A 19,089-nucleotide genomic window follows, 5' to 3' on the forward strand; every position below is an offset into this window, starting at 1 on the left:
CAACATAGTGTTTATTACTATTTGTTGTTAATATATATCGTAATATTCTGGTATATTGTGTTTTTGGCAACACTTAAATAATCTACCTTCCTACCAAGAGATGGCGTGTCGAGGTCGGGTCGACTTACGTGACCTGCAGCAGTCACGTGCAGCCGCAGCCAGTGAAACTTGTCGAAACCAGTTGAGGAAAAAGGTCTCGTTGTGTTAAGCCGGGTGAGTGTCAGTGTGTGATAATGCCGTATTCGATACCCGATCGTGTCGCCATTGTTGAGGGGTTCATTCTCACTGGATCTTTTGTGAAAACAAAGAATTTGTTTCGGGAGAAATTTCCAGAACGTTCTGTGCCAGCAAAAAGCACCATTCAGGAATTGATTGAAAAATGGCGGCGTACAGGATCGGTTCAAAATGCTCCCAGGAACAGACGACAATCTGTCTGCACACCTGAATTAAAGATGCAGGTGGAGGAGATGACGACAAGAAGTCCTCGAAAGTCAACCAGGTGATTGAGTCAACAGGTTCATGCGAGTGAGAGAAGTTGCAGACGTGTTTTAAGGGGACTGAAGTTAAAACCGTACCGGATAAGTGTTGTGCAAGAACTGGAAGAGCCTGACCTGCAGAAGAGGGTGCATTTCTGTTCATGGCTGTTGAGCAATGTTGCCAGTGGTTTCTTGGATCCACTAATGCTCATCATGAGTGACGAGGCATGGTTCCACCTGTCTGAGTACGTAAATTCCCAAAACAACCGGTATTGGTCGACAGAAAATCCACACGCAATCCACCAGGTACCCTTGCATGATGAGAAGATTGGTGTTTGGTGTGCCATTTCCGCCACAAGCGTTATTGGGCCCATATTCTTTGAGACGACAGTGAACAGTGACGTGTATATGGGAATCCTGGAGGAGTTTTATACACACTTGACCGAAGAGGAGCGTCAGTTATGTTACTTTCAGCAGGACGGTGCAACATGCCACACATCAGCTGCATCAGTGTCCCTTGTGCATGAGATGTTTACACCAGAGAGGACAATCAGCAAAGGCTTGTGGCCTCCTCGGTCACCAGACTTGTCCACGTGTGAATTTTACTTATGGGGACTGTTAAAGGGAAGAGTATACGAAACAAATCCACACACAATTGAAGAAATCAAGACCAGGATCCAGGATGTCACCAATAGCATTACAACACAAGAACTGACAAGGGTATATATGAATCTCTTCAATCGTGCTCACATGTGTGTTGAAGTGGGCGGAGGACACTTTCAGCACCTGCTGTGAAGGCTGCTGTGAAGATGAGTAGTCATATTCAATACATTACATTTCATTTATGTGTTGTAGTTAATCATATTCAATACATTACATTTCATTTTATGTGTTCACTTTACGGGCCGGTTTTACGTGCCGCACCCTATATATATATATGGCAATATGTGCGTCTTGAGGCAATATAGTATATGCAAGTTAGTTGGAAACCTGGGGTCCCGCAATAGTGTTCCCTGCACCTTCTAAGTTCATTAGATTACCTTTTTTTTCCTTACTTCAAAGCAAGAAAGCTTTGTGTTTGAAGACATTTTGTCGTGTTAAAATAAATTAAATATGATATTTCCTAATTAGTTCTTATGCAATAGTAATAAAGTTCGGTCGGACACATGTTCTTTTCTTTATTATTATTATTATTATTATTATTATTATTATTATTATTATTATTATTATTATTATTATTATTATTATTATTATTCAAAATGAAATGAAGTCTTTTAGTTTTACGTCCCACGGTTATGCCGTTAGACTAAAGGAGACGGTGATGAGAGATGAGTGAAATGGTAGAATGAAGAAAGTGGGAGGAAACGGGAGAACCCCGAGAAAACCCACAAGCACGGTGTTTGTCCACCACAAAGTCCACTCGGCTCGAGCTGAGATCGAACCAGGGACCTCAAGCACCGGAGGTTAATGCTCTACCACTGAGCCACCGCGCCCCTATTATTATTATTATTATTATTATTATTATTATTATTATTATTATTATTATTATTATTATTATTATTATTATTATTATTATTATTATTATTAATTTTAGGCAATAAACAATATTACCTACAAATTCCCGGCGGGGTCAGTCGGTCGAAAAAGTGAAACACGCTTTTTCAGGCCAGCCAACCTGAATGAGGTTTTCCTGGGTTTTCCTTATTCACACGAGGCAAATGCAGGGGTGGTATCTAACTTGTAGGTCCCAGGTCGCTTCCTCCCTTCCTAATCCTTTCTTCTTTCCCTTTCCCCGGATTGCGTGCTCGCCGAGGGAAGTCAACAATCAAATTGTAAAGGGCTAAATAACCTTAGATGCCGAAAGCCCAGAAATCTAAATCCTAAATATTACCGGTATCTACTCACCAACCAATATGCGTTTTTGAAAAAGTCGTCAGAACGAAACTTCATTGTACGGTACCCGAAGAAAAGATTCTATCTGCAGCTTTAACGGCTACAGGTAAGCTAGAACTGGAATCCAGGGCTGGATGCACGTCGGGCTCCTAGGGGGAAAGTGAAAGGTTTCTCCGATGATCTGAAGCCGCCGCAATATGATGTCGCTAGGGGGAGAGGCACACGGCACTTCGTTCTCTGCTGACGCAGAGATTTCTTTTAATTTAGTAGAGGTGTCTTCCTCATCACCTTAGTTAAAATAGCTTCCCAACTAGCCTCTACATACAAAAGTAACATTAAAAAATTTGTCAATGATTTTTGAACATAAGAAATATATACCACATCATACGTACAAAGGGTATTATTGATGGAGTTGTAAACGAAATTCACCAAAGTAATTTAGTGCAAATAACTTACTCAATACTTTACGTAAATCTTATATATCACCTTATGTGTTAATATGTTGAAAATAACACTTTTTAAACCTCATCACTCTTATCAGTCTTATAATTTGCACTACGAGACAAGACGAGATTTTCAATCTTTAAAAAAATATTGTGTTATCTATGTTATATAAAACGACACTAAGTTTATTTATTTGTTCAACCATATCGATGATATTGCTAATTTTATCTGGGTATTGCTCCTTTGGCACTTCCAGAAGCCATTTTCCAATATGACGGCGAAGGTTACCTGTTATTTGAGGGGACTTTTAGTATGTTGTTTAGATCATCATTCCCAACATCTGTACCAATTTTCAGCTTGTTACTAATTTGTTTCTTAGTGTTTGCTAATTTGAGTGCACTATAGAGTCCATAAGAGGAAATGGAAAAGGAAGTGAAGTACTTAAACCAGTTACCTCTTCAAAGCCTTTTGCACCAGATGATGTGTTAGTGTTTAGTGTCGTGTTATTGCAAAACTGATTGTGGGGATTATTATAAGTGTCGGAAGTCAGATACGAATTGTTTAACTATGTACGAACATTATAATGGTCTCTCGTCACAACGCAGCAACCGTGAATGAAGAGCAAGACACGACTGATTATGAATAATAGCATGTATATATTGTAAATAGTGTTAAATTCTTTCAATATAGACAGGAATTGTATATATATAAATTATTGATAGCATGATGTGTAAACAAAAGTCAAGAAATTAATAATGAACATAACGTGTTTAAGAAACACAAAAAGGATAACATTCTCAAGCGGTGGGGTGGGAGGTCCGTGATCCTGTGAATGGCAATGATTATTTTTAATACATAATATTGTCAACTAATTCACAGTTACCGGTTGTTAGTCCGGGACACAGTAGGTCCATAGGTGGTGAATAATGGAAAGAAAAACCCTATACCATATGGGTTAGGGGCAAAATCCACCCAACCAAAACTGGCAATAGAGATACGCAAAATTGAAAAAATACGAGTAATATATTCCGCAAAATTAGAAAATATTTATTTACGATCATTATTCATCAAGAACACTAGTGAGTGTTGCTTGAGACACTAATACTGAGTGTCATGGCTCAGGGGACCTACAAAGTAAGAAAAAGAATGAAAGGGGCCCCTTTATGGACATTACGTAGCTGTCCATGCGATCTTATGCTACGGTATTTAAGGTGAACGAGGCGAGCGAGGAAGCACGCACTTCCCTCTCTTAATGTGTCCTTTTCCACGTTCGTATACCTCTAAGTATATTAATGCATACACAGTTTTAAAGCTAAAGAAGCGCTCTACAACTTTTATTTGAAGTGTTGCAACAAAGTATCAGATATACAAAAGTTAAAAAATCAAAAAACGAAAAAACGTACACAAAAAAATGTAAAATTTTACATATCACTCCGAATATCTCTTAGTATTAGACCTAGCGAAAATAGTTAAGAATGACTGTTTTTAGACCGTGGTTTAAGGGAAGAAACTGTAAAAAGAGTTTGAAGATCGGATTAATAACGGAGATATGAGCGATAATCGAAAATCTTGCAAATTGGGTGTTAAAGGGGGCTGGAGGGGAAAGCACAAGGGGGAGGGGTGGAGACTTAATGGGAAATGCACCTCTAGTTAGGTCCTAACCAGTTGTGGATGTAGCCTCGGGCTGGGGGGCCTAGCCCCCAGTTTTCTGGGTGAGAAATATACTTTAAGTTATTATTTATATATTTTGAAAGTTTAGAGTTAACTCATGGTACACGTATGATACTCTGAGACCTGGTAGGGCCCCCTCAGTTCTTACCTTCTAGATCCGCCACTGGTCCTAACAATAGTCAAGAATTCAGCTTGTCTCGAATTCTTCCCGACAAAACCCCTTTATTTCCTGGGCTATTACAGCTTCCAATGGTTTACTGAATGCAATACATTGACTTTATTACTGAGTAATACTTCAGTATATGCAAACGTTAGATACTTTGTTGCATAATCTTTCTAATTAGAACATTACAACCTTGTTCCTAAATTTCGAGTATACACTGTATTCGAATAATTAACTATGAACCAGTAGAAAAATAGTTTACTTTTCCAAGAAACAATATGTGTTACTTATTATTCTTCGTTTTATTAGTAACGTTGTAAACGCTTGTAAAACATGCATCGTATCTTTCTTTAAGTCATTTCCGTAGTGAGCCGAGCACTTTCTTCCGAACCAGCAGATGACGGACTACATGGTAGTCGTAGTTTGAAGCGCACGAGTAGCAGACCGAAATTCAATCGCAAATTTCGATTAGTTGGGATCAACGCACGAGCGGAAGGAACTGTTTGTCGTAATCAATTAGCTATGAAGTAACTTATAACGTAATAAAACAAACATCAGTGAAATTGTCAAGTCATCCAGGGTAGGTTGAAGTTTGATACAGAGGTGTATCCAGGGGGGCGATCGGTGCGATCCCCCCGGAAGAGGAAACTTTCTTATTTTATATAGGCCTATAAATAAAATTCATCCCAGAGTTTGGAGCTCTTAAAAGTAGCTTTAAGTAGCAGTATTACAACCCACTGACCCCCCCCCCCAGAATTTCGTCCTGGATCCGCCTCTGGTCTGATCATTGTGTTCAGTAAATTCTGCCTCTACTTGCGGAAGTTCATTCATGTTTTGGAGATCTCTTGTCTATATATGGTTAGCAAACGCGTCTTTACCATGGGGTAACAGAGTTCGACTCCTGGTAGGAGCATGTGTGATTCAAATTCTATGTTGAACTATAAGTCTACATGTCTTGGTGCTGAAAATAAATGGTCGAATGAATTGTCCATTGCTTTAGAAACGATCCAAATTGAATGTATATTTGAATTTCAATGTAGCATGAAAATATTATCTTGTCCTATTTTAAAAGTTAATGAATACTATAAATATGCGAGATATGAAGTTGTAACGTAAACAAGAAAGTTCTGTCTTTTTCTCACTCACCACCTTCGAACATCGATATGTCGCCTAAGACGTACCTGGAAGAACAAAAATAGTCCTCATTAGCATCGTCATCAAGACCTTCTGCCAACGTTCTGAAAGGCCATGGATTTCATCGCGGTAGAACTTGGTGAACCATGAAGCGAAGAAGGTATCAAGTGCATTTTGCACCTCTACTAGGGATTTGAACTGACGTTCTCTAAGGTGATTGTCCAAGGAATGGAACAGGTAATAATCGGACGGTATAATGTCCGGGAAGTATGTCGGATGCAATAGTATTTCCCACCCAAGGCATAGAATGTTGTCCCGGGTCATCCTAGCTATGTCCTGTAACAGGAGGACGTCTTTGTGATTCTGAAGCGCTGGCTCTAGTGTTTTGAGTTTTTCTTGAACACGGCTCAACTGCTAACAGTACACAGTTGTATTGATGCTCTAACCAGCTGGAAGGCATGTCCGATGCCACGAGCAGTCCGCCAAACACACAGAAAGACCTTCTGGTGCAGTGCTGGTTTCGGTAGTTTCGTAACCGGTTCGTGGGATGGTAACTAATGATGACGGCGCCATGGAGCTTCGTACAGGACCCACTTCTCATCACATATCAACGTCCTGTCCAGAAATGGCTCCTTTCTCAGACGATACAGCAATAAAACACAGGTATCTGCTCAAGTTGCCTTCTGGTACGGAGTCAAATCATGTGGAATTCATCGACCCAACTTGTAGTGCTTCCCAAGTTGATGGAGGTGGTGCCGAATAGTTTCTTCATACTAAATTGCAGTCGCAGTTTCTCACATATCTGGCCACTGTTCGGATCAATTGTCGCCTGAAGATCTTCATTTTTTACATGTCTTGGTCTTCTGGCACATGGTGCGTCTTCAAGTGTTTTGCCACTGTCGAGCGTTTAGCTTTTTAAACCACCGCTGCACTGTCCGCGTAGTTACGACTAGTGTTGTAAAATTTCCGGAAGTTTCTTTCCGGAAAAATTGGGAAAACAACAAAAATATTTTTAGTGGGTTAGCTTTATTAGTAATGGAAACTTTTTTTTCGAACTCGTGAAAAATGTAAATTGAGAAATTTCAATAGTGTGAATATTTAAATAAGAAAAATTGGGAAAACAACAAAAACATTTTTATTAGGTTAGTTTTACTAGTAATGGAAACTTTTTTTTCGAACGCGTGAAAAATGTAAATTGAGAAATTTCAATAATGTGAATATTTAAATAAGAAACATTCGAAAATAAAACTGTTGTAAATATTCTTGAAAATTAATAGTCTGCACTTATCTCCTTTTTGTGTCTTTTAGTCGTTTACTCCTGGTTGTGCATTAATTACAAAACTTTTACAATTGTGTGTACACATTTACCATCATGAAGCGTTTCTGTTGCAACAAATATGGCTCTTGAATGAAACTGAGTTCTTAAGGTGCTCTATAATTTGGTGAAATTTTGTTAATTTTAACAAAAGTACTTCTTAAAAGAAATCGCAGTAAGTAAATTTCACTAATACTCATGGACTAAGACATATAATTACTATTACTTAATATTCAAATACAGACTTTAAAATGAACTTTATGTACAAAATTTCGTATGTAAACAAATACCTCTTTTCTAGTGCGACAAATTATCTACATATATAAAAATGAAAGTGACTCTATTTCCAACTTAACAACTCTTGAACCACCAGACTGATCTCGATAAAAATTTTCAACATAGAAGAGATTCGGGCCTGGGATGGAGTATACCATTTCACTTTGAAAGTGCAACTTGGAGGTAGGAAGTGCGGATATAATATTGAAAATTACCGATCTTAGTGTCGAACTCATAGTTTTCGGAGTTGCTGACAACTTGGGGAAAGGGGAGAGGAGATACATAAAATGATCAAAAATGACCGATGTTAGTGTCAAATTCATAGTTTTCGTGGTTGCTGAGGTGAACAGTAACGCTTCCGATGCTGTTTATATAAAAATTCAGGCCCGCAACTTAGGGGAGGAGGAAAGGGAGATTTATATAAATATGATTGAAAATAGCCGATATCAGTGTCGAATTCATAGATTTCCGGGTTGCTGACGTGCACTTTGACACTTTCGATGTCGTTTAAATCCAAATATATTCACGCAAACTGGGGGAGGAGAACAATATATAAAATGATGTAAAATGATCGATATTAGTGTGAATCCAGAGTTTTCAGGGTCGCTGAGATGAACAGTGACATTTCCGATGCAGTGTAAATCCAAATTCAACCCCGAAACTTTAGGGAGGGGAAGGGGTTATATATATATATATATATATATATATATATATATATATATATATATATATATACAGAATTCTATACTTTTGACGTCCTTTCAAAACAACGTCATTTGACGTCCCTTTTTAATGCAGTACTGTACTTGCTATATCATGTTTAGCTCTATACCGTTTGGAGTATATACAGCTAATCAACTATGTACATCACGAAACTCATAAGTATACTCCAAAACAAAGTAAAAAAATTTTCAATACAGAATTCTATCATTTTGACTTCCTTTTAAAACTTCAACAATTTGGCTTCCGGTGCATATACACCGTCATTCGGCGTCCAGTGATAATATACTTGATACGAAAACCACCATTTCGACGTCCTGCAACGTTGCCAAATTTGGCACTCAGTTTTCTAGAAAAGGATGTCGATTTCAATGTGTGCTAGTACACAGTCACATTGATGGCAGTCCTGCTGCACAGAAAAAGACACTTTTCCTTGCGTTTTCATTATTTATCGTTATATATGTATATATATAAATTTATGTATGAATGTACGTATGTGTGTGGGGTGTGTGGTGATGTTTGTGTGTGTATGTGTAATTCCAGCATAATTTTGGAAACTCTAGAGCAGTTTCAACCAAGCTTGATGCATATAGTACTTACAGTATGGAGGAAAGTACTCCCGCGGTTAGACCCCCTACACACCTTGGGGGAGTGGGAAGGGAGATAAATATAAATGATCGGAAACGAATGATATTAGTGGTGAATGCATAGTTTTTGGAGTCCATTGGTAACAGTTCTCATGAACCTAATGTCCAAGTACATCTTCCAGTGAAAGCAATACCCCCTAGCCCACATAGGGGAGTAGCAGGAATAACCAAACTAACTATGTACTCTATGGAGTTCGAAGATTCAATACCGAGTTCACAAAAGCTTTCATTGACTTCTATCCCAAGAGAACTGGTTTCAGTTTCTACTTTGTATTTCTATTTCTGGGAGATCGTTTTAATATTCTCCTCCCATCTGCGCCTAGGTCTTCCTAATGGTCGTTTTCCAATTGTGCGTCCTATTTAAATGGAAGTCCAATTTCAGTAGCATGAGTGCCGTATAAACAAATGAAAACTGTCGATATTGGTGTCGAATCCATACTTTTCGGAGTCCTTGAGATGAACACTTACGATGGCGTCCAAATCCAAATTCATTAGTATTCCTTAGTGGAGGGCTGTGACAGATAAACATAATTGAAAATAAAATATATTGGTGTCGAATCCATTGTTTTCTGCATCCATAAGTTGGATGGTAACAGTTTTGGTGCTCTCTAAGTGAACGTTCTGATGTCAGAAGAGGACATACTCTATCACTCCTAGGAGAGACATAAAAATGATCGAAATTCACTGATATTAGTGTCGAATCATTAGCTGCATTGTTGCTAATCATTAGTTTCGATTTGTTGCATTTGCAATGCCGTTTACGTCCACCATAGAGATAGCATAACCAACTTTGTCCTTCTACGGGGAGTCGAAAGGATATGAAAGTGATAAGAAACTACTGATATTAATGTGGAATCTATAGTTTCTCGGATCACTTAGATAAAGAGTGACGCTCCAGAGGCTATTTAAGTTCACTTTTAGCCATTATTAGCACCTTGGAGGAGGGGTGAAATTGTGAATGGAAAAATAATCGAAACTGACTGATGTTAATATCTATTCCATAGCTTTCGAAATTGATAGGTAGCAATTCTGGTGACCTTTGAGTTCAGCCACCAGTAAGGGTAAGACACCTGTCCCACCTAAGGAGAATCGAAGAGAGTTACACACATAATGGTCGATAAAGACGAATATTATTTTACAGTCCATGCTTCGGGAATGTAATAGAGATGAATAACAACACTTTCGATGCCGTTTAAGTCTAAGTTCAAATAGATTACTGCTCCTCAGATGCATATGGGGAGAAATAACAATAAACAACTCCTATATGTATCAAATTCATAGTTTCTGAAGCTCCTAAAAAGGTTGTCGACAATCCCTATACCATTTATATATATGTTTAACTCCCGTTAGTACGCCTGGGATGGTAGGAAGAGGTTGATATGTGAACATAATTGAAAACGGTCTACCTTAGTGTCGAATCCATTATTCTCGAAGTTGCTTAAATTGATAATTACCTGGAAGCGTTTAAGTTCAAATTGAAAATGGGTGTTACATAAAATGTCTCAAATGACAGATTTGAGTCGATTCTATAGGTTGGGTTCATCAAGGTATTAGGTTGCATTTAATCCCAAGTTTAGGCATGAATGAGCATTTCAACTGCATTGGGAATTTACAAGGGAAGCGCCAAAAGCGTTGCTCGCATCTATGTATGGTCGGAAATGGTGTATGTACAGTATAAATGTATATTCTAGCATGACTGTGAAACTTCTGGAGCAATTTTAACCACAATTAGTAGACAAATGACTTTCAATAACAATAGACAAAATAATGTTGCATAGGGCACTCAAGGGGTATAAGTTCGAAGGATTGACATGTAAAATTAATGCAAACTGACTTATATTAAAGTGAAATCGATAGTTTTCGGGGACGTTGAAATGAACAGTGGCGCTCACAATGCTATTTAACTCTAATATTATCTTCATTGGCACAAGGTGGTAGAAGAGGCGAATAGTAAAATGAAAAAAATAACAGATTTTTGTCAAATTATAGTTTTCGGTGTCGGATAAATGTTGACCTGTTTAAAGTATTTTAGAAGTATTTTGAAGTTAGTACCAACTTCAAAGCGGATTTTTAATTATTTAAATTATACTAAAGGTATAATCTGTAGAGTAGGGTGTTTCATAATGTATGCCAAACAAATAATTTTTATATTTATGATTACACTTTCATTTAAATAGATACGGTATTCTAAGGGGGAAGTAATTAAGACGTTTCCCATAAACTTTTTCTTCCCATGAGGAGAACGTTCATTTCAGCTAGTACTATTATAGGTCTATTTTATCAATGATTTGTTTCTATATACTCTGTCGCTTTATAAAGAAACAGCTTGATTTAAAGTATTGACTAGGTCCTTAACATATACAAATACAGAATTAAAGTTTACAGGGAACAAAATGTATAAAATCAATTCAATTTCAAAAAAGGAATGGTTTGTGCATTTTTCTTTTCATTAGAACGCTTATATACCTAGGTATTAAAATTAGAGGTAGACCAAATACTCAAGTCAGTAAATGCTATTGAATTATAATTATTCACATTTACACAACATTCATTATAATTTCTGCAAATCATTTTCATCTTCTGTCGTCAGAGGAAGTAGGCTTCAACTTGTGTAAACTATTTCTTTCTAAATTGTATGCCCTGGCAGCACGTTCTCATAACATATATACAATCAGTCTTTGTACGTAAGCATTAGGTTATTTTAATTTGGAGGAAAACAGAGCTTAGAGAGACTAATTGTGTCCATCTGTATTTCATTGCATACTATGCTCAAATTGCTACATTCAAAATGACCTTCACATTGATGGCACTGCAATTATCAATTATCAAGGGACGAAATTAATTACCAAAGAAATTGTACAGAGCGTGGAACTGGTAAGTCATATTATTAATTCTTATGAGGTCTCAAGACGAAATTGATACTGTATGACCGCCGTCCCTCTGTTGCCCGGATCACGGCTAAGATTTGGAAGTGGCTTTGGCTGTCTGCAAGCTCGCTTTTCCTGTAGACTCCTTCGATGGAGGAAGTGATTCCTCAAGCTCTGGTGAATAGTGGTATCATTAAAAAATCTTGGTGGAGAAAGGCAAGATAACATGTTTTGGCACAACACTGCAATTCATTATTCTAACCCATATATTTCACAACCCTTTGGCCTTTGTATGTACTATAAAGTGCTAACGAGCGCTCCAGAGATTATATTTTAAAAAAATCAAAGTTCATTTGTACGAATTGAATTTATTCTTTATTTTAAACACTGTCATCTCTAGTTTATGCCGTGGAAAAGGGTTGAGGGAGGTAAGACAGTGCCATTTTACTGCAGGTACCGGTATTCAACTGGAGGGACTAAGGAAAACTCTGGAATACCCCATTCGTAATGTCCGGACCAGATACGAACCAGGTGCTCCCAAGTGTGAAACCAGGAATCTACCAACTGAGCAACGACCGCTCGGTTTCCTTCGTAGGAGGTGAAATAATACTTGTGAAATATATCTACTATATTTCAGCATTTATCCTTCAGGACTTATTAAAACATTTTAGGCTTCAACCAAGCGGACGTAACTGAATTGGTAGAGCGTTACTTCCCGATCTGAAGGTCCATTTTGAAATCCTGATCCTTTCATTTCGACTTCGGTTATCTTCAGTACCGCCAGGAGAACGACAGGATAATTCATATACAGTACTAAAATGGCCATGGGCGCTAGCTTTTACCATTTCTTCTTCACAGCATGCACTATAGATGTTAGTTTGACTTTAATTGAAATGAATTCTATGTCTATAATTATCTGTTTTATTTATAGATTCAGAATAGTAAAAACCGAAAATTTAAAATGAAATATTTGTTTAACGTCCCATTATTATACCTTTTAGGCTAATGGAGACGGCTAATTAAGGCAAGTTAATGATAGTTTAAGAATTGGTGAAATGAAAATATGGGAGGAAACAGGAGCATCCTCGGGATGTAGTAACCTGCAACTGTAGTGTTGTTACTATTCTGGCATTAGTCTGATGAAAGTGAATATAAATAAGGAAACATAAATCAATATAGTTGGTATTGGTGATCGAATAGAGGGACTTCTGCAATCTGTCAATGACCAAGAAACAATGGATAATTTACATCTAACAGTGTTAATGGACTCAGATCCAGTTTCTGGTGAAAGAATATAAAGAGGAATTACCAATTTGTTTATTAAAAAGCGACATTAATATACCGACGCTTGTGCGTATTGGTACATATGGTGAGTAAATACAGAGGATTTGTCAATCCTTTGAAACATGATTAACGCTTTTCTCCTTTTATTCACTGTCATTGCTTAATTCATATTGAAAACCTAGCCAGTCAAATAAAATATGTTTATGGAATTTCAGAACATTTTAATGTCATTGCTAAATTAAAAACCTTTCTTATTGTAAGACCTCTTAACGAACGATTGCTAAAAGTTCTCTTGCATGATTTATCAGCATCATATTCAGAACTCATCGTTTTGTGGATATTCGTTGGTTAAGTCTTGGCTTTTACAACGGTCTGGAAAGTATTCGAAGCAATCAAGGCACATGTATCTTCAGAAAGCTTCTCTGAATTATTTTATGACGATCCCAAGATTAATATTGTTTTCACAGTAGTCCTCTTTCAGTATCTAAAAGAACTTAACAAACAACTCCAGACAGAATAAAACACAACTTGTGACAAGAAACAAATTAAATTTTCATTTCGGTTACAGTTAGAAAGATTTCTTTCAACAGCAAGTAAAAATTTACTGCAGCATTTCCCACAAATTGCACACACTTCAGGAGTCTTAGCTGAGTCAAGTGTGATTGTCTTAAAAGTACTTAGTTGGAAATTCAAAATCTTCGAATTTGAAGGACGTTTCCCTGTTTTGAAAGAAAATGAAGTTACTTAACATCCTTTTATATCCAATCTGAACTTTCTGTTTCGTGAAGAAAATCCCAAGTGTGATATAGTACATTTTGGACAGAAGCTTCTCTTTAAATCAGGGATAATAAATGTAGTAACCTATAAAATCACACAAATTACAAGCTCCTAATTTCTTTCTTTCGTTTCTTTCCAAAGGAAAGTTGTATTGTGAAAAAATATTTTGTAGACGCAAACTTATCATCATCCCAAATTCTGCACTAAAATTTCAAGATGTACATTATTATTATTATTATTATTATTATTATTATTATTATTATTATTATTATTATTATTATTATTATTATTATTATTATTATTATTATTATTATTGTAAGAAAATATTTTATTATGAGAAAGTAAAAGATTACTTTCTCAGAATATATTTTTTCTCAAATATTTAAAACCAACGTTTTCTAAAAATAAAAAGGCAGAGAGAGAGAGAGAGAGAGAGAAATGAAATAAATGTGAAGTGGGCAAGAGTACTCCGCGAGTATGAATGAAATTACATTTCTCAAAATTGTAATTAGCATTTCTATGTATACCAAGAGTACTCTTTTTCTCAACTTCCCTTTACTAAATTCAATTCCCCTTACTTTTGAGAAACAACGTTCAGTCAATATTGTTCCCAATTTTGAGTACTAATTTATTTTCGTTTCTTAGGAAATTGAACATCAATGTACTGGTAGAAGTCCTAAAAGGATATCGAAAGAAAGAAATGATGTAGTTAACATTGAGCAAGAATCCAACATGATGTTCCAAGCGATTTACTCGTCATTTGCCCTAATTTACATTTTGCCTAACACTTTATCAGCTGTCAATCACAGAAAAAACACAACCGCGATTTTAGGTGAAATAACAATCCCATTTGACCTAATTCTATTACGCCTAACGATGATCACAAGAAGGAAACACTCCGTATATAGAAGATCTGGCAGTGTTTCCATATTCATACATAAATGAGTGACGGAAACTTACATAAAAATACCACATATATTTCAAATAACTATATCCTAAAATATATCAAATATACAAAAAATAAATTAGACTACATCAATCAAATTACTAGCCACATTAAAAATTAAGTTTGCTACAAAAAGAATACTCATTTCAAATAACTACAACAAGAGATACTTCAAATATACAATGTTGTAACTATATGGTGTAAATACACACACACAGTCATATAACAGCAGACATAACAGTAGTTAGCCTTTGTCAAAAACATAAAATCACAAATTTACGATATATTACATTCACTTCTACGCGGTGAACACTTCTGAATCACACATATACACATAATAGGATATAACATCTATATAAGTGGCCCTGCATGGCGTAGTCGCTAACGCTGTCGTCTTTGATGCGAGCGGTGAAGGGTTCGATTCCCAGTAGGGACACTCCATCGAAAAAGCGTAAAAACAACTTTTTCAGGCCAGCAATCCTAACTGAGTTTTTTCTGGGTTTCCCTCATTCACACCAGGCAAATGCCGGGATGGTACCAACCATAATGATCCCATTCCGCTTCCTTCCTTCCTCATTACTTTCTTCGCTTTCATCGGATAGTATGCTCGTCGAGGGACGTCATCCCTCATACACGTGACGGGCTAAATGGCCTTAGATGCCGATAGCCCAGAAATCTAATTCCTATAACGTCTATATAAGAAAATAGAGAAATTTCCTCGTTTCGTATTTTGTCTTTCAACCCATTGATCCTGTCATTCAACCTTTCCCACTTTCCTTTTTGCAGCACCCCACGATTCCCAACTTACGGAAATATTAGAGGTGATTGATTCTGAGACCCTTTGTATTAGATGCGAGCACTGCTGCATTGTGTTAAGTACAAGGATATGGAATTGGTGGAATGGGAATATGGGAGAGTGCATTAACACAATGAAAAACGTGAGATATTATTTGTAACATAGCTATTGTATTTGATAAGAATAACTGTATTTTTTCCAGTTGACGCCAATTTTAACTTATCTTGCATTTTGAGACATCATTGCTCATTTTTCTCTTTCTTTTTCCACTCCAAAACTATTGAAGGAACGGCTGCAAAATTTAGCTCAGACTTCTTAATTGTCGTCAGTGTCCAAAGTTGCTGACGTACACAAGTTAGATGAGTTAAAGTGGTAACAGGAAAACAATACAAGGTTTACTTAACAATATATATTCTTATTTCAATGAGTGAACAACGATAGACTAAGAAAGCAAATTACAATACTTGTACGTTTTGTTCAGATTTCTGGTCGCGGTTATGCCCAAATTATGTTTTTTCACCATTTTAACGAAACCATTGAACATAGAACAACGAAATTTTACACAAGGTTTATCTAAACACCATGCATGAGAGTACGTGTAGAGATTTCTTGTTATTTCCAAATTTAAAAAAAAAATCTGCTCTTGTCTTATGTTTAATGACTGGAGAAGATGGTATAGGAATGCAGGAGAATGCACCGACACAAAGGAAAACTTGAGATATTAATTGTAACCTAGGTATTTCATAAGCAACATTTTAAATTGTAGAGTTGGTGCCAATTTTAACGTATTCTGAAAAGCTGTAAAACTGCTTTCCAAGGTGGAGACGAAGAGTGTAGGAAACAAGATATTTGTTGTAACCTTGGTATTTGATAAGAAAAACTGTAATTTTTTTCTGTAACATATTTTTCGGGTTCAACATTGGACATTTTCCTTTTCTATCTTCTTTCTTTTTTTTTCACTTCAAGACTAGCTATGGAAGAAACGACTTGCAAATTTAACGCTAACTGCAACAAGAGATTTCACAATTGTCGGCAGTGCCAACAGTTGCAGGTACATGTTAAAAGATGAGAAAAAGTGGCAAAAAGGAAAAAAAAACAAATTTTACTCAACAATATACAGTACATCCTTGCTTTAATGAGTGAACAGTGATAGAGTAAAAAAGCAAAATACAATACTTATACCGTACATTTTACTCACATTTGTAGTAGCGTACCAAATTAAGTTTTTTCACTATTTTAGCGAAACCATTCAAGCAAGAAAAGCGAAATTTTTCCAGTCATTCTCTAGAGCCGTAACGTGTGAGGAGTAGGGGGAACTGTCCGCCAGGGAAGCTCCCCGCCGTTCAAGGGGCGTATTTTAAGACAACATTTTCCTATTCCATATACGATACGAACATGAAATTATAAATGAAGCATCAAACAGGTTCACTACATTACATAAACGAAACAGCGCACAAAAGGTAAATAAAACAAAAATGAGTCTTGGGTTTATTTCAGTAAAAAATGCGTAGTATTAGGGGTCTTAGAAATAATATTTATTCCTATGGCTTTGAGATTTGTCAATATTGTTCCCTTAATTAATTTGTAATATATGGAACGGGAGTAGAGGTGTAACTAATGGCCCCACAGGCTCCGGGGGCCCATAAATAGTAAAAGAAAGATGGAAAGAGGGTGCCCAAGAATTAGAAAACCAACTTTTTCAAGTTGGCCCAAATAATGCTTGCCCCCCCCCCCCCCCCAGAAAAAAATCTAAGTTACGGCGCTGTTATTCTTTTATTTAGTTCTTTTTCATTCTTTGTTAACTGGTGTTGATTTCAGTGTTTGTTCATTGGCTGCAATCCAAACAGATAACAAAGTGGGTTTAGAATATAAAATATATGGCAAAAAGCCTACATATCACAAGAAGGCCATGGATGTTTATCCTTAAAGTACTCATTTTAGCATTTAATATGCTTGTTCAATTAATTACACAAACTATTAACATGTGTAGATGTGAGTGAAGTTCTGTAACGCTGCAAAGAAAACAAAATCGAAGATAAAATCGCTGATAAAAGACGACGGGATAAAAATATAAAATTCAAAGGATATTCAACTTATTTAGTATAATTATTTCATTATAAATTGTACCACTATGTCGTAATACAGTTAAAATATATAAGTCAAAACAAAAAAAGCGTAGCCAACAAGTTGTCCTAGTAATTCCATAGTAATTACTTCTAGTGATTGTAGTAATTTATTTGATGTAAGTTATTTTTTGTATGAAATAGATGTGTACATATGAAATAGATAATCACTGCTTTGTCAACAAGGGTTTTTCCCTAACAACACAATTACATAGCAGGCGTATGCCTATCATGTTCCCTCAGGTACATGGAAATGTGCCCACTATGTGTCTTATGTACCTATGAGAGAGAAATCACATGGGTGGCAAGTGATACTCACAGTCTATGTCCACCCCTAGGCACATGCCTGACATGTACCTGGGGAGGTTACCTAGTATGTTCTACGTATGTTTTTCCCCATACCGTAAGCGAAAATAACTCCTCCAAAATATGTTAAATCGTCTTTCTGCATAATTTGTTTACATTAAGGTGAGTCATAAACAACACCTAAAACAAGTAAAAAGAAAAAGGTAGGCGGGTTTGTACGCGAACCACCGACCCTTTGATTACTGGGCATGTACTCTTCCGACTTGGTCAGGGAGCCGATGAGGAAAATATCGCTTGTAGAGGGATAAATTCTTGTTTTTTTTTGTTTTTTTTTTAATTTGGCTAATCAGAGTGCTCTTGTAACCCTGTATATTCGACGATAACCGTTATAATCAAATAAAATCTGCTCGCCATGTAATTTTGTAACAAAATGACGCACGTGTTTTTACTTTATTTCATGGTTCTTCCATATTCACTTTCAAATGATCGGCGACAGTTGGCATTTAAAAAATACAATTCTTTATCCCTAACTACGTAAATAATTAATTGTTCACATATGTATAAAAGATTCATCTTAATTTTTATTAATCAGTTATGTCATTTCTTTCTTCTAAATTCATCTCCCAAATTAGATGCATTTGTTGCTTCTTTTTTCTAAGCGATTGGGTACTAGGAGAGAAATCGGAGCAGAAAGCTCGAGAAACCCTGGCATGTTACTGCGCATCAGCAAATGCAAACAGCTGACTGTCATTCGTGCGTCGCTTCAGATATCAATTATGTGCCATAAGTATCTGAAAAGTATGCACCTAAAGGAAGTACCCCGAACTTGAAAAATATGTGTCCCAAGTGACGACATAAAAACAAATGACTATCAGAGTGCGAAACTGAGCCAGGTATATAAATGCTACATTTGTGGTACATAGTCGCAAATATCAAATTAGGTGTAACAAGCACCTAAAACTTTAGGTAGCTGAAGTATATACTTAGCACATCAATACAATATGTACCAAGTGTCGGGTACCTAAAAAAGTAGCTGGGGCACCTAAAAGTAGCTGGGGCACCTAGCACATCTTGTGCTGTTAGGGTTATATATAAGTTTATATCACTTATTTATATAAGTATGGAAACACTGCCGGATCTTCTATATGGGGGATATTTCCCTTCTGGTAAGATCGTTAGGCGTAATGGGAATTGGCATTTCACCTAAAATGGTGGATGGTACTTTTTCTGTGATCGACAGCTGATAAAGTG

The 19,089-nt window shown here is 36.5% G+C and overlaps 1 protein-coding gene across 1 annotated transcript in view; it reads left to right on the forward strand.

Moving 5' to 3' along the window:
- Positions 1–19,089, forward strand: part of LOC145681909 (E3 ubiquitin-protein ligase SIAH1B-like) — a 109,375-nt gene that overhangs the window by 1,789 nt on the left and 88,497 nt on the right. The window lies entirely within an intron of this gene.

This window comes from Thermobia domestica, chromosome 3 (genome assembly GCF_964235325.1).
Source record: "Thermobia domestica chromosome 3, izTheDome1.hap1.1, whole genome shotgun sequence".
NCBI classification, from domain to species: Eukaryota; Metazoa; Arthropoda; class Insecta; order Zygentoma; family Lepismatidae; genus Thermobia; species Thermobia domestica.